This window comes from Parasteatoda tepidariorum, chromosome 1 (assembly GCF_982258835.1).
Source record: "Parasteatoda tepidariorum strain Cologne lab strain chromosome 1, Ptep-v5.0, whole genome shotgun sequence".
NCBI lineage: Eukaryota > Metazoa > Arthropoda > Arachnida > Araneae > Theridiidae > Parasteatoda > Parasteatoda tepidariorum.
Window position 1 is genome coordinate 103,263,847 of NC_141755.1, and position 14,121 is coordinate 103,277,967.

General features: G+C 28.2%; 1 long non-coding RNA gene across 2 annotated transcripts in view; it reads left to right on the forward strand.

The window, feature by feature from the left end:
* The first annotated feature begins 5,069 nt into the window (after nt 1-5,069).
* LOC147816658 (uncharacterized) overlaps nt 5,070-14,121 on the forward strand; it is an 80,685-nt gene continuing 71,633 nt past the window's right edge. For both annotated transcript variants that reach the window (XR_015428644.1, XR_015428646.1), the window contains exon 1: nt 5,070-8,629. This is a non-coding gene — a long non-coding RNA (uncharacterized LOC147816658). The remainder of the gene's footprint in view (nt 8,630-14,121) is intronic.

Below are 14,121 nucleotides of genomic sequence, written 5' to 3' on the forward strand. Positions count from 1 at the left end.
TTTGACTGACCTCTAGAAATCGAGAGTTGGTCAATTTTTTTTAATAAAACTTAGCGTGTCGACATTAGCGAACCCCAACCCTGATTCTCGAATTTCGTAACAATATGTACCTTGTAGTTTTCAATAAATTTGCCGTTTTACCATCCGCACTTGTCCTTACGTTTGCGTCATTTCAAAACTTTATTGTAAAGCGTATTCGCAAAGGCACGGCTTCGTATTTGTGTTATGTAGTTTAGACTAGTTATGCCTGGGAAGTGGTATTTTAATCCCCAATGGATGGATAATCAAGCTTATAAAGAATGGATTTTATCGATGTGCTAAAAGAAGTTCAGAGCCAAGTGCCGTATATGCATGAAGGAGATCGATATCGCGAAAATGGAAGAATCTGCTCTGAAATCACACATCCAAGAAAGGTAAAACAAAAAAGCAGTCTCATGCCCTGAGTTCTCTTTTTCCAAAGACCTCAACATCTAATTCATCTGGTGTAAATACTCCTTCAACATCGTGTGCCCCATGTGAAACAGAAACTTTAGTGGCCGAGGTATCATTGTCTTCTTATCTGGTCAAAAGGAATGTGCTTGATGCTGAAATTCTCTGGAGTCTGAAGTGCATCACTAGTAATTATTCATGTAACTCCTGTGAAGGGATTAGTAAATTGTTCTCCAAAATGTTTGCTGATAGCTGTATAGCGAGACAATTTTTTTGTAGTGCCACAAAGTGAGCCTATTTGGGCTCCTTTGGATTGGCACTATACTTCAAAGGGATTCTTATAAATGAGCTGAAGAATGTTGATTGGTACACTGTACTCTTTGATGAGACGTTAAATCAGTCTCTACAATCTAAGCAGATGGACATTATGGTAAGGAATTGATAATAAAGTTTGCACTAAGTATCTTACCTCCCAATTTATGGGTCATGGAACTGCAGAAAATATTTTGTCCTCTTTTTACAAATGCATGGATGATGGTTAAAAGCTCTCTAAAATACTTCAATTATCCATGGATGGACCCTATGTCAATTGGAAATTCTATTAGAAGCTTCAGTGTGAATTAAAAGAGAAATATTCCCACCAGGTCATATTCATTGGCAGTTGTGGATTACACATAACGAATAATGCTTTTAAACATGGTGAAAATGGGATATGTTCCTTCAAATTTTTATTTTCAGAAAGAATTGTTGCTGCATAACATTTAGAGAAGGTTGTGTAAATTATGGATAAATAATTTCAGAAACGATGTTTAATAGAGGAGAGGGGGGGGTTATGGAATAGTCATGGAATATGGAATACCTAAGATTTAGCTCTGTCTTTCATGCAGCCTTCACATGGAAATACACAGGATTAAAGGATTTCACCATTAACACCTCATTACCATTAGCTATAGATTGTGCTGAAAATGATTTTGTGAATTAATATGTAAAACCAGTAGGGTTGTTTTTAAAAAAATATAAATTTTTGTCCATAATACATATACTCTCTTCTCTCTATATAGGCAAAGCATTTAGGTATTAGATTTGAAATTAATTATTGCCACAACAAGCATTGTTGCTTCTAGTAAAATAGAAGAGAATAATTTTTAAAATTGGTCTTAGATTAAGGTCCTTGAAAATTTTGTTGAGGTCCTTGAAAAGTCCTGGAAAGTCCTTGAATTTCAATCTCATCATAGAGTGGGAACCCTGTAAAAATGGAATCTAAATATTTCATTATTAACTACTGAAAAGCAGGCTGAATCCTAAAGTGCGTCTAATAATTTGGCCGCCAGGGATTGCAGTTAGTGGGCCTGTTGCCTAACAAGGAGGCAGGCACGTATTTCTGGCAGTGCAAGCTGAATGGTTGCAAAGGCATTTTCCAATCTATTTCTTTCAAGTCTTTTTGTTTACTAACATAACTGAGGAGCCTGACTCGTCAAAATAAATCGTCACAATCACTTAAGCAATGTTATAATTGCAACGACTCTGCCTCTCTTATATAAGACAAAGCTTTAAGGAACAAAATTCTGTTAACCCGTCTTTTTTTCTTCTATCTAATAAAATATCAACAACTTTTCCAAAACACAAAGAGCCGGGGATAGCCTGGTTGGTAGAGCACTGGGCCCATGTCCAAGAGGTCACGGATTCGAGTCGGCCGAAAACTCCCCGTGTAGTAAATGGTAACTGATGCACGTTAAATCTAATCTATCGAGTCACAAAGTCCTCTTTGTTACCATTACAAATCATACCTCTGGTGGTACTGATTCAAGAAATCCCTTGTTTTCTGTATCAGGTTCAAAATTAAAAGGCTACGAATTTGAACCATAGTAATCGTAAATCCAAAATTGGGTAGGCTGTTCAACGACGGTAGTTAAAAATAAAAAAAAAGACTCGAACTAAATGGATTTTGAATTTAATTTAACGCATCAGTTAGTGCAAGAAAGCATGCATTAAATTCCATTTCTGAAGGGTACAAGAGAATCTGTATTAGAGTTTAAATGTAATATCCAAACTGATATCTTTCTTCAAACTGACCTCTTCCTTTAAACAATGACCCCTCACCCCGGTTTATGAACCACTGCATTAAGTTGTACTTGACAATAAAAATTTAAGAGACAGTGGATGATCAATTGTAAGTTTCAATATATCTTAAAATTATCACCTCAAAGATTTTTAAAAAAAAAATTTTTCTAATAGCTTCTAGTTTAGAAATCAGTTATTCAAAAGATTATCTAGCTAATGGGCAGATAAACAAGGATGAACCGATAAAGTTCAAAAATAGTTTAATTTCACAAATGAATCAGCTAATCTTCAAACTAACTACATAATCTACTTATTACCTACTAGTTAAGTCAAAGCAATATCTTTACTGGAAAAGCAATGCGTCTTTGTACGCTTATATTAAAATTTTAATAATTATTTATTTTCGCTATCTCTAAAAAATCCAGTTACATTAGTTGATAGAATCAATCACTTTAAAAAAATATAATAAAAAGAATCAAATGACTTAAAATATATATTTATTTTCTATAAATTACTTAAAATATAATTACTTAAAATATATATACTATATTTAAAAATATATATTTATTTTCATTGGGAGAATGTCATTCAATAAAAATATTGTCATTTATTCATTTGAGAATCAGGTCAATAAATATAGCCATCAAGTTAGTTGATAGAATGCAAGAAACCGAATTTTTGAACCCTAACGTTGAGGTAGCCATTATTACGCACATTAACCGTGGATAATGCGGAAAACCCTTTGTTCTGCTCCCTAACGAAGCAAAACAGTCAATCTGCAGATTTGGTAAGTATAGTTCGTTCACCAGGAGTTGGCACTTTCGCTCCGACGTGGTGTGGTATCCGACCACGTGGTATCATCACGTGGTATCCGACGATACTATTTCACTATTTTTAGAAGAAGGATGTGAACAATCCTGAACAAGGTTGTTATTTGACGATCATATGACAAAAATATTTATTTCGCAATCTTTATGTTCATTTTTTTAACGTTAAATATTTCATAAATTTGATGATATTTCACTCTTTTGAGTGAAAATTTTGTCCTTTTTGAGACATTTTGGTGGGAAAACAGCAGTTTTTTTAATTTGAAGTATATTTAATTAGCTAGAGTAACGGAAGGTACAATAGCAAAGGTTAAAGCGAAGTAAGTGACGGAAAAAGAAGTCACTCTTTGCGTTAGCCACGCATGAAGGTTCGTCTCATTTTCAAGTGCGGAGATGTGTCTCCTCTTACTCCCATGCTGAAATTAACTCTGAGTCCGAGTGCTAACTCCTGGTAAACGAACTATAGAAATTCTCGGCTCCGTTATCGTTTAATGTTAAGATATTTAAGAAAGCGGAAATAGAAATAAACAATTGAGATAGAATAATTCTATATTTCATTAGACATTGGAATGTAATGATTTCAATTTAATGATCATATATTCCCCCCCCCCCTCAGGTTACCAAGAAAAAGAAAAGTTACAAGAAGCAATGTAAGTACCTGTCTAACAGTCTTGAATGCAGTATTATGTAGCTGAATGCTATTGGTAAGTTCAAATTGGTGTAAAAAATGTTCTATTTGTTCAAAAAATGGTATGATACTTTTCTTTGTAAAAGGTAAGTTTACTAATAATACTTAATTATAAGGCAAGTTATTTATTTATTTAGAAGTTCTGTTTTCTATGATATTTTAAGTAATCGCAAGGAGGTAGAGTAGCTACTCAAATGATGCGTTTTATCTTCGGGTTAAGAAAAGACAAAATTTTGTCCGGTTTTTTTTTTCTGGTTCAAACATTTTCGTTAAAGCGTTTCCGGTACACATCTTTAATGCTTATTTCGCGAAATTCATCATTCCTACTTCCGCTTTAGACTGCATGCGACGAAATGCAGTCGTTCCGTCATCGCGTTGCGTTTGCGTTTCCTAATTTTTGATATTTTTCAGTCATTTCAATTTGTTTTTTAATTTTAAATTTTTTTCTAAATTTTTCATTGTGTTCCTAAATTTTTTTTTCTCCCCAGTTTCTTTTCCCCTCAAGTTTTCTCCATTATCTCTTCGAAATTCTTTACGTGGTCTATTTTTCACTTTTTTTTCTTATTGTATTTTTTCCATTGTTTTTTTTTCTAGATTGTTTCAATTGTTTTCTTCAATTTCTTTCCTTTGTAATTTTTCCATTCCCCCACCCCTCCGTTTTGTGTGTTCCAAGTTTATTTTCGTTGTGCAATTTTCAAGTTTCTTTTTATTCATTGTACTTTTTTTTCGAAGTTTTTTTTATTTTTTATTTATTTACTTTTTTTTACTCATGTTTTTTTTTTTTTTTTTTTTTTTTTTTTTTTTTTTTTTTTTTTTACACTTATGTGTTTTTTTTAAGGATTTTTTATAAAATTTTGCGTTTTTAGTTTCTTTTCGGTTACGTTTATTCGTGGTGGTTCTTTTCATTATGTTTGTTTTCAGTTTTTTCATTATGTTTGCTTATTGTTATATTTGCTTTCCTCTTTGTTTTTTTTTCTCCATTGGTTCAAGGTGCTTTTTCGTTCATACTTTCATTTTGTGGTGTGTTTTTCTTTTATTTATTCGTGGTGTTTCGTTTTCCGTCTCTTCAATGTTTGTTTTCCATTTATTCATTATGTTAGTTTTCGTATTTTTTAATGTTTGTTTTCCTTTTCTTTTTTTTTTTTTCGAGGTGTTTTGTTTTTCGTCTTTTCATTGGATTTGTTCTCCTTTTTTACATAGATTTTTCCGTTGGTTTACGATGTTTTGTTTATCAACTTTTTATTATGAATGTTTTCCGTTTTTCATCATGTCTGTTTTCCGTTTCTTCATAATATTTGTACCGGATTTCAGTATATTTGTTTTTATTATTTCATTGTGTTTGTTTTCGATTTGTTCGTGGTGTTTTGTTTTTCTTTTTTCTTTTTTTTTACTCATGTGTTGTTTTTAAGGATTTTTTATAAAATGTTGCCCTTTCAGTTTCTCTTCGGTTACGTTTATTCGTGGTGGTTCATTTCATTATGTTTGTTTTCAGTTTTTTCATTATGTTTGCTTATTGTTATATTTGCTTTCCTCTTTGTTTTTTTTCTCCATTGGTTCAAGGTGCTTTTTCTTTCATACTTTCATTTTGTGGTGTGTTTTTCTTTCATTTATTCGTGGTGTTTCGTTTTCCGTCTCTTCAATGTTTGTTTTCCATTTATTCATTATGTTTGTTTTCGTATTTTTTAATGTTTGTTTTCCTTTTCTTTTTTTTTTCGAGGTGTTTTGTTTTTCGTCTTTTCATTGGATTTGTTCTCCTTTTTTACATAGATTTTTCCGTTGGTTTACGATGTTTTGTTTATCAACTTTTTATTATGAATGTTTTCCGTTTTTCATCATGTCTGTTTTCCGTTTCTTCATAATATTTGTACCGGATTTCAGTATATTTGTTTTTATTATTTCATTGTGTTTGTCTTCGATTTGTTCGTGGTGTTTTGTTTTTCTTTTTTCTTTTTTTTACTCATGTGTTGTTTTTAAGGATTTTTTATAAAATGTTGCCTTTTCAGTTTCTCTTCGGTTACGTTTATTCGTGGTGGTTCATTTCATTCTGTTCGTTTTCAGTTTTTTCATTATGTTTGCTTATTGTTATATTTGTTTTCCTCTTGGTTTTTTTTTCCATTGGTTCAAGGTGCTTTTTCGTTCATATTTTCATTTTGTGGTGTTTCGTTTTCCGTCTCTTTAATGTGTGTTTTCGTATTTTTTAATGTTTGTGTTCCTTTTCATTTTTTTCGAGGTGTTTTGTCTTTCGTCTTTTCATTGGGTTTGTTCTCCGTTTTTACATAGATTTTTCCGTTGGTTTACGATGTTTTGTTTATCAACTTTTTATTAGAAATGTTTTCCGTTTCTTCATAATATTTGTTTTTGTTATTTCATTGTGTTTGTCTTCGATTTGTTCGTGGTGTTTTTCTTTTTTTTTTTTTTTTCAGCGTTTGTATTCCGTTTCTTAACAGTACTTTATTCTTCTCTTCATTTTTTTTCATGTTTGGTCTTTCCGCTTGTTCATGACGTTTTTTTTTTTTTTTTTTTTTCGAGTTTTCATTGCAGTTGTTTTACGTTATTTCATTATATTCCTTTTATTATGTACGTTGTCTTTTATATCATTGTTTTTCTATCCATTTATTTTGGTTGCTTTGTTTTCCTTTATTTCTTCGTGTTTGTTTTCCGTATTTTGCGTCTGTATTGTGTTTGATTACTGTTTGCTCATGGTGTTTGTTATTTTGTTAATTTATGCTTTTTTTTCATTATGCTTGTTTTCTGTTTGATTTACGGTGCTTTGTTTTTCTTATCATCAATGTGTTTGTTTTCCTTTTCACATTGTTTTTTCTCTTTCTTCATTTTTTTCTTTTTTACATTATGATTATTTTCGGCTACTTCATTATGCTTCTTTTTCGTTTTTCCATTATGTTTGTGTTCCTTTTTCATCCGTATTTTGTTTTATGTCTTTTTATTATTCTTTTATGTTTGTCATGGTTGTTTCGTTTTTCATTTTTTCATTGTGTTTTGTTTTCCTTTTTTTTGTTATATTTCCCTTTTGTCATTGTTTTATTCTGTTTGTTGGCAGTGCTTTTTATTTTTATTCTTTTTATTCTTTTTTTCCCCTGTCTATTCTGGACACACTTAGTTTATCTTCCTTTTTATTGCTGTGTTTCGTTTTTCGCACTTTCATTGTGTTTGTTTTCCGCTTTAATTTTCCATTATGTTTTCCTTTTTTTTTTCATTATGTTTGTTCTCCCTTCTTTCTTTATGTTCTGTTATGTTCCTTTGTTTTAGTTACATTCATGGTGTTTCATTTTCAGTTTTTTTCTTCATTACGTATGTTTTCTGTTTGTTCTAAAACTTTGGTTTCCGTTTTCTATTTTGTTTTTTTTTCTCGTTTGTTTTGGGTACTTTGTTATGTTATATGTCTGTTCTCCGCATTTTCATTACGTTTATTTTCGGTTGTTCATGGTGCATATTTTTTTAAAATCTTTTTGTGGTGTTTGCTTTCCGTTTTCATTGTTTTTTATCCTTTTTTCGCGGTGTCTTTTTGTTTTTCACTCTTTTTCTTTTCCGTTTTGTCTTTGTTTTTTTCCCTTCATTTTTCATTACGTTTATGGCGCTTTGTTCTTCCCCTTTTTATTATGTTTTTTCTGTTTCTAATAGTAATTTTCTTTTTCACATTTTCATCGAGTTTGTTTTTGTTATCTATTTTTTCATTATGTTGGTTTTCTGTTTTTTTTTTTTTTTTTCCTCCACATTGTTTTTGGTGGTGCTTTTTTTCGTGTTTTTATTGTGCTTGTCTTCCATTCATATGAGGTGTTTTGTATTTTTCTTTTCCATCGTGTTTGTTTTCTTGTTATTCATGGTGTTTAATTTTCCGTTTCTTCAAGGTGCTTTATTTTAAATTTTTTATTATGTTAATATTCGGTTTGCTTATGATGTTTTTTTTTATCATTTCATGGTGTTTGTTTTCCTTTCATCCATTGTTTTATATCCATTCACGGTGCTTTTTTTATCCTCTTTTTACTTTTCTTATCCGTTTGTCCTGGGTATCTTGTTTTTAGTTTTTTTTCCAGTGATAGTCTTAAATTTTTACGTTGGTGATTTGTTTTTCACTTTTTCCTTTTGTGTTTTTTCTTCTGCTTTTTCATTGTTTCTTTTTCGTTTTTTCATGTTTTCCATTTGTAATTACGTTTTTTTTAATCTATTTGCTCACGCTTTGTTTCTTGTTTTTTCATTTGAACGTGTCTGATTTTTTTCCACATGGTGGTTTTTTTAGTTTTCATTGAGTTTCTTAAGCAATGTTTTATTTATTATTCCCTTTTTTACTATAGTGTTTTTCTTATCATTTTCTTCCTATCATTTGTTTTCGCATGCTTCTTATACTTTATTTTAATTTTAAAACATTTAATTATTCCAAGTTTGCTTTCGATCTCTTGCGAAATTAATGATATTTAACATGCTATTCTTTTTAATACAACATGTTTTAGATTTTTAGGATTATTTTGCATAGTATTTCGGAAGATGAGAACTCGTTGGGATGATTCAAACATGGTAGATGATTCAAAGATGGTAGAACTGCTGGACTTCTTTGAACAATTCCGAAAATTCAAATTCGAACAATTCTGAAGATTTGAAGACTTTTGCTGTAAGTAAAGCATATTTATTTCTTCCAAATTTTTTATAAAGCTGCAGATTATATATTATCAGGGTTGCCATGGCATTGAAAAAATAAAGTAGTGGTAGCTAAAATTTTCCTAGGCTACTGAAAAAAACTTTAATTTAACTTTCATTTTAGAAATTAGATATGCGTATTTCTTTCAAATTAAATATATATTTCTATACATATTTTTTTCAAATTAAAAATTTATTGGAAGTTTAAATCATCCAGTTTTCTTTAAATTTTGTCACCACTTTAAACAGTTTTACTGACAGTGGAAACCCATAGGTATGAATATATATTTCTAACTGCAATTATCATCAACAGTTCAACAAAAAGTGTTGAAAAGTTACCTCTTCTATAAAAGAAAAAAATAATTTAATTTGGAAATAGATACCATAAAAGTTTACAAATATGGTAGTGGTCGTTTTTTTATTTCTAAATATTTTCTCTGTCTTTTTTTTGTATTGAGAAATTGAGCAATAAATTTAAGTTTAATAACTTTTAAATAAAGTAGTTAAAAGTTTAAACTTCTAATTTTTTTCAAGGCGCGTGGGTCCAAAAAATATTGAGCAGCCTAAAATATTAATTGCGTGATCGCAATATCATATTGTTCAATGTGATACAAAATCACCAAGTCAGCAAATAAGATAAATTAATTTAATTTAAAACTCTTTAATTACTTTAAATAGATTCTTTTTTGAAATATTTTACTCCCCTTTTTTATATTTGAAAGTACTAGTTAGGGCACAAACCGCGTGCAGAAACCATTAAAACATTACTAAAGTTAATAATGTTGGAAAAACAATTAATAAAAAATAAACTTATTACTTGCAATCTTTTCTAGCATTAAAATTTTTGTTTCTTACCATTAAGATTTAACTTTCTACATTTATGAACGAATTGAAATTAATTATGAATATCTAATCTTGATTATTCATCAAAATTCCCAAAATTAAAAATTAATTATGCGTTTCTAAATTTGCTGATAATACTTGATTTCTTTATAAATCTCTTCATAATGAACAACTAATAACTTAAATATCCTAAACCTGAGATATTTCTATTTATATGAGGTCGTTCAAATAAAGCTTGTTTTTCTGAAGTAATCTAATTTTAGAATTTAATTTAAATAAATCATATAACTTTAAAAAAAAAACAGTAGTAGATATTTAATTTTATAAAATTTTAATTTCATTTTAAAAAATTTTACGAAGAATATTCTTTAGGAATCTTCGGTGTTTTTCTAAAGTGGTTAAAATTCTAGAAAAAAGCAATTTTTGTCCAATTTTTTTTCTTTCTCCAAAATGTTATTTCAAATGTAAATTGTTTCGAGTGTAATTTTTCCCAAATTATCATTTTTTTGTCCTTTTCTTTTTTACATAAAAAAACTTGAAATTATCATATGATTTAAATGACAGACTGAAAGAAAACACAAATAATTAAGATCAAAAGGAAAAAACTTCTTTGAAAAAAACGCGCTAAAAAGCAGCAGAAATTTCAGAAAAAGTATCAATACAAAACAAATGAAATAAAACAAAAATACGACCACCGAAGCCGACGTCTTCAGGGGGTACCGGCCCCGGTAGCCATTAAAAACAAAAAAACCATTTCTATTTGAGGGAGAAGCAAAAGCTTAAAATATCTCCCTCAGTACCCCGATGGTTTTGTATAGAGGTCCAGGAAAAACAAGATACATTCAAAAGAATAAACAAATTACGAAAAGAAAATCAATAAAAATCATCAGAAAATTAAAAACTCACAGTCACAGGTCAAGAATCAACTTCAAAAGCGGAGGAAAAGAAAACACTAAAAACTGAAAAACAACGCCCCCTATAATAATGCGCAGTAAAAGTTTAAAAATGATATGAAAAGGTCAGGAGAAGGAGATACGTAGATAAATTAATAGAATGCTTAACTGGGGCTGCTCAGTTAAGACTAGAATTGCGCCCTGTTAAAAGAAAAAATATAAAAAACCTAAAAACCATCAATCATTTTTTTAATTAAAAAATTAACATTACAAAAATTAAAAGGAAAATCATTTTTACTCAAATTATTTAAAAAATTATCCACAGCTTCTCGAAAACTTTCAACATTATTACAAATTTTCTTGATCCTAACTAATTGCGAAAAAACAAGATTTTTGAATATCTTACTACACAAATTAGTTTTAAAGTTGCAGAAAAAAAAATAACATTAAAATTAAAGGCTTTTCTTTTATCAAACACACCAATTTTAATAAAATTGTTAACAATATCAATTTTAAAATCTAAATATTCAATATTAAAGCAATTTTCATTAGTTTTTTTCAGGACCAAATCACCAGGATAAATTGTATAAATAAAATTAAAATCGTCACAATTAAACAAAATCAAATCATCAATGTATCGGAAAGCATTAAGTACTTTATGTTCAAGAAATTTAGCCTCAAAAAAGTGCAAAAAGATGTTGGCAAAAGCCCCAGAAAAGGAATTACCTTGTGGAATTCCAATAATTTGTTTATAAAAATCTAAACCATTAAAAAGAACATTCTCAAAAAGATTAAACTTGCATAAATCTAACCAGTTAAACCTATCAATTTTTTCATCAAATAAATACTTGTCATAAATACCTTCACAAATCTCAATAATTTTTTCATGTGGTATGCTGGTATACAAATTTTCAAAATCAAAAGTGTTAATGCTGGAAATATCATTACTTTTAATAAAATCCAAAACTTCAACATTACTTTCAATAATAATATTTTTCTCTTTTTTAATTTTAAGCAAAATAATTTTTAAAAAACAAAAAAACCTTTTACTAATATCAGAATTATAACTATTAGTACCACATGCTATAAACCTAAATTTAATTGGATTTTTATGAAATTTAACTATTGGAAATAAATATGGAAATGTAATCCTATTTAATTTAAATTTTAATTTTTTACTAAATGCAATAATTCTTTTTTCAATAACTTTTTTATCTTCTTTTAACTTTAAATAAGTATTATTTGCATTATATTCTCCAATAATCAATTTTTTAAAAAAATATTTACACATAATACAAAAATTATTTGAAGCTTTATCTACAACAGTAACAATGAATTTATCCTTAAGATTTTTAATTTTTCTAGATAAATCATAATCAATAAAAGTACCTTTAGGAAAAGAACTAAAACTGGTATTAAATAAATTAAATCTAACCCTTTCAATAATTTTAGCTTTCCACTCAGAAAAACCTTCAACAGGCCAATGATATTTTCTGGAAATTTTTGCAATAAAAAAATCTAGATCTTTTTTAATGGATAAAATAAAATCTTCTTTTTTCATCTTAACTCTGGTTCTAAACTTTGAACCCTTACTTAAAATGCTAATTAGATCCTGATCACCCACAATTTCCAAATTTCCGGTAATAACATGTCCATAATCATTATCAATAAATTTTGAAAAACCCTCCTCATTACAATAACAATCAGATTTAGAAATACAATTAAGATTTCGACTTAAAAAATTATAATTACACACCTTTTTTCTAAGTGTAGAAGAATATTTAAAAGCAGCAGTAACTCTAATTTGTTCTAAAGGAAAGAAATCAGAAAGACCATGAATAATCTGTGGTAACTTAGCATTTTCAAAATTCTTATCATGAAAATTAATCGTACAAAAAACCCTTTCGACTTTAGAAACATTATTAAAAAGCAAATCAGTTTTATTAACACCAATTTTTGATTTAATTAAATCCAAAACTATAAATTTAACAAGTTCAGTATCAAATTTAATTTTAGAACCAAATTTAATAAGGAAATTTTTTAAAATTTTATTTTTAAAGCCAAAAATATATTTCCTAATAGTGAAAATATTATTCAAATTAACAGGTAAGTTACAAAAATTCGAAAACTCATCAAACTCAATAAATTTACCCTTACCTTTTCCACCTCCCCTTTTACTTCTAAATTTTGAATCACAAACACCAGGAAAATCAAAAACTTTTAATTTATTATAAATACAAAAATCTTCAGTATTAACAGTACCTTCCCCATTAAATTTACTATTTAATCCATAAGGAAAAAGAGTCTTAAGACTACCAATGTAAATATTTTCTAAATCAAGTCTTTTATCCTTTGGCTGATAGTTCTCAAATTGACAGTCATTCTAATGTATTTTTTTGTAAAAGTATTAATATTATTTATTTAATTCAGTGCAATTGTTGTAATTTGTGTTATGTTGGTCAGACAGGTCTTGAATTTCATAAGCGGATTAATTCCCACAGATCAGCTATAAAAAATTTTAATAATAGTAATTGTTCCACGGATTATGAAATTTTACATTTTCAATTTCATGATTTTAATAATGTTACTCTTTTTATTTTGGATTTTATGGAAAATTTAGATAAAAGACTTGATTTAGAAAATATTTACATTGGTAGTCTTAAGACTCTTTTTCCTTATGGATTAAATAGTAAATTTAATGGGGAAGGTACTGTTAATACTGAAGATTTTTGTATTTATAATAAATTAAAAGTTTTTGATTTTCCTGGTGTTTGTGATTCAAAATTTAGAAGTAAAAGGGGAGGTGGAAAAGGTAAGGGTAAATTTATTGAGTTTGATGAGTTTTCGAATTTTTGTAACTTACCTGTTAATTTGAATAATATTTTCACTATTAGGAAATATATTTTTGGCTTTAAAAATAAAATTTTAAAAAATTTCCTTATTAAATTTGGTTCTAAAATTAAATTTGATACTGAACTTGTTAAATTTATAGTTTTGGATTTAATTAAATCAAAAATTGGTGTTAATAAAACTGATTTGCTTTTTAATAATGTTTCTAAAGTCGAAAGGGTTTTTTGTACGATTAATTTTCATGATAAGAATTTTGAAAATGCTAAGTTACCACAGATTATTCATGGTCTTTCTGATTTCTTTCCTTTAGAACAAATTAGAGTTACTGCTGCTTTTAAATATTCTTCTACACTTAGAAAAAAGGTGTGTAATTATAATTTTTTAAGTCGAAATCTTAATTGTATTTCTAAATCTGATTGTTATTGTAATGAGGAGGGTTTTTCAAAATTTATTGATAATGATTATGGACATGTTATTACCGGAAATTTGGAAATTGTGGGTGATCAGGATCTAATTAGCATTTTAAGTAAGGGTTCAAAGTTTAGAACCAGAGTTAAGATGAAAAAAGAAGATTTTATTTTATCCATTAAAAAAGATCTAGATTTTTTTATTGCAAAAATTTCCAGAAAATATCATTGGCCTGTTGAAGGTTTTTCTGAGTGGAAAGCTAAAATTATTGAAAGGGTTAGATTTAATTTATTTAATACCAGTTTTAGTTCTTTTCCTAAAGGTACTTTTATTGATTATGATTTATCTAGAAAAATTAAAAATCTTAAGGATAAATTCATTGTTACTGTTGTAGATAAAGCTTCAAATAATTTTTGTATTATGTGTAAATATTTTTTTAAAAAATTGATTATTGGAGAATATAATGCAAATA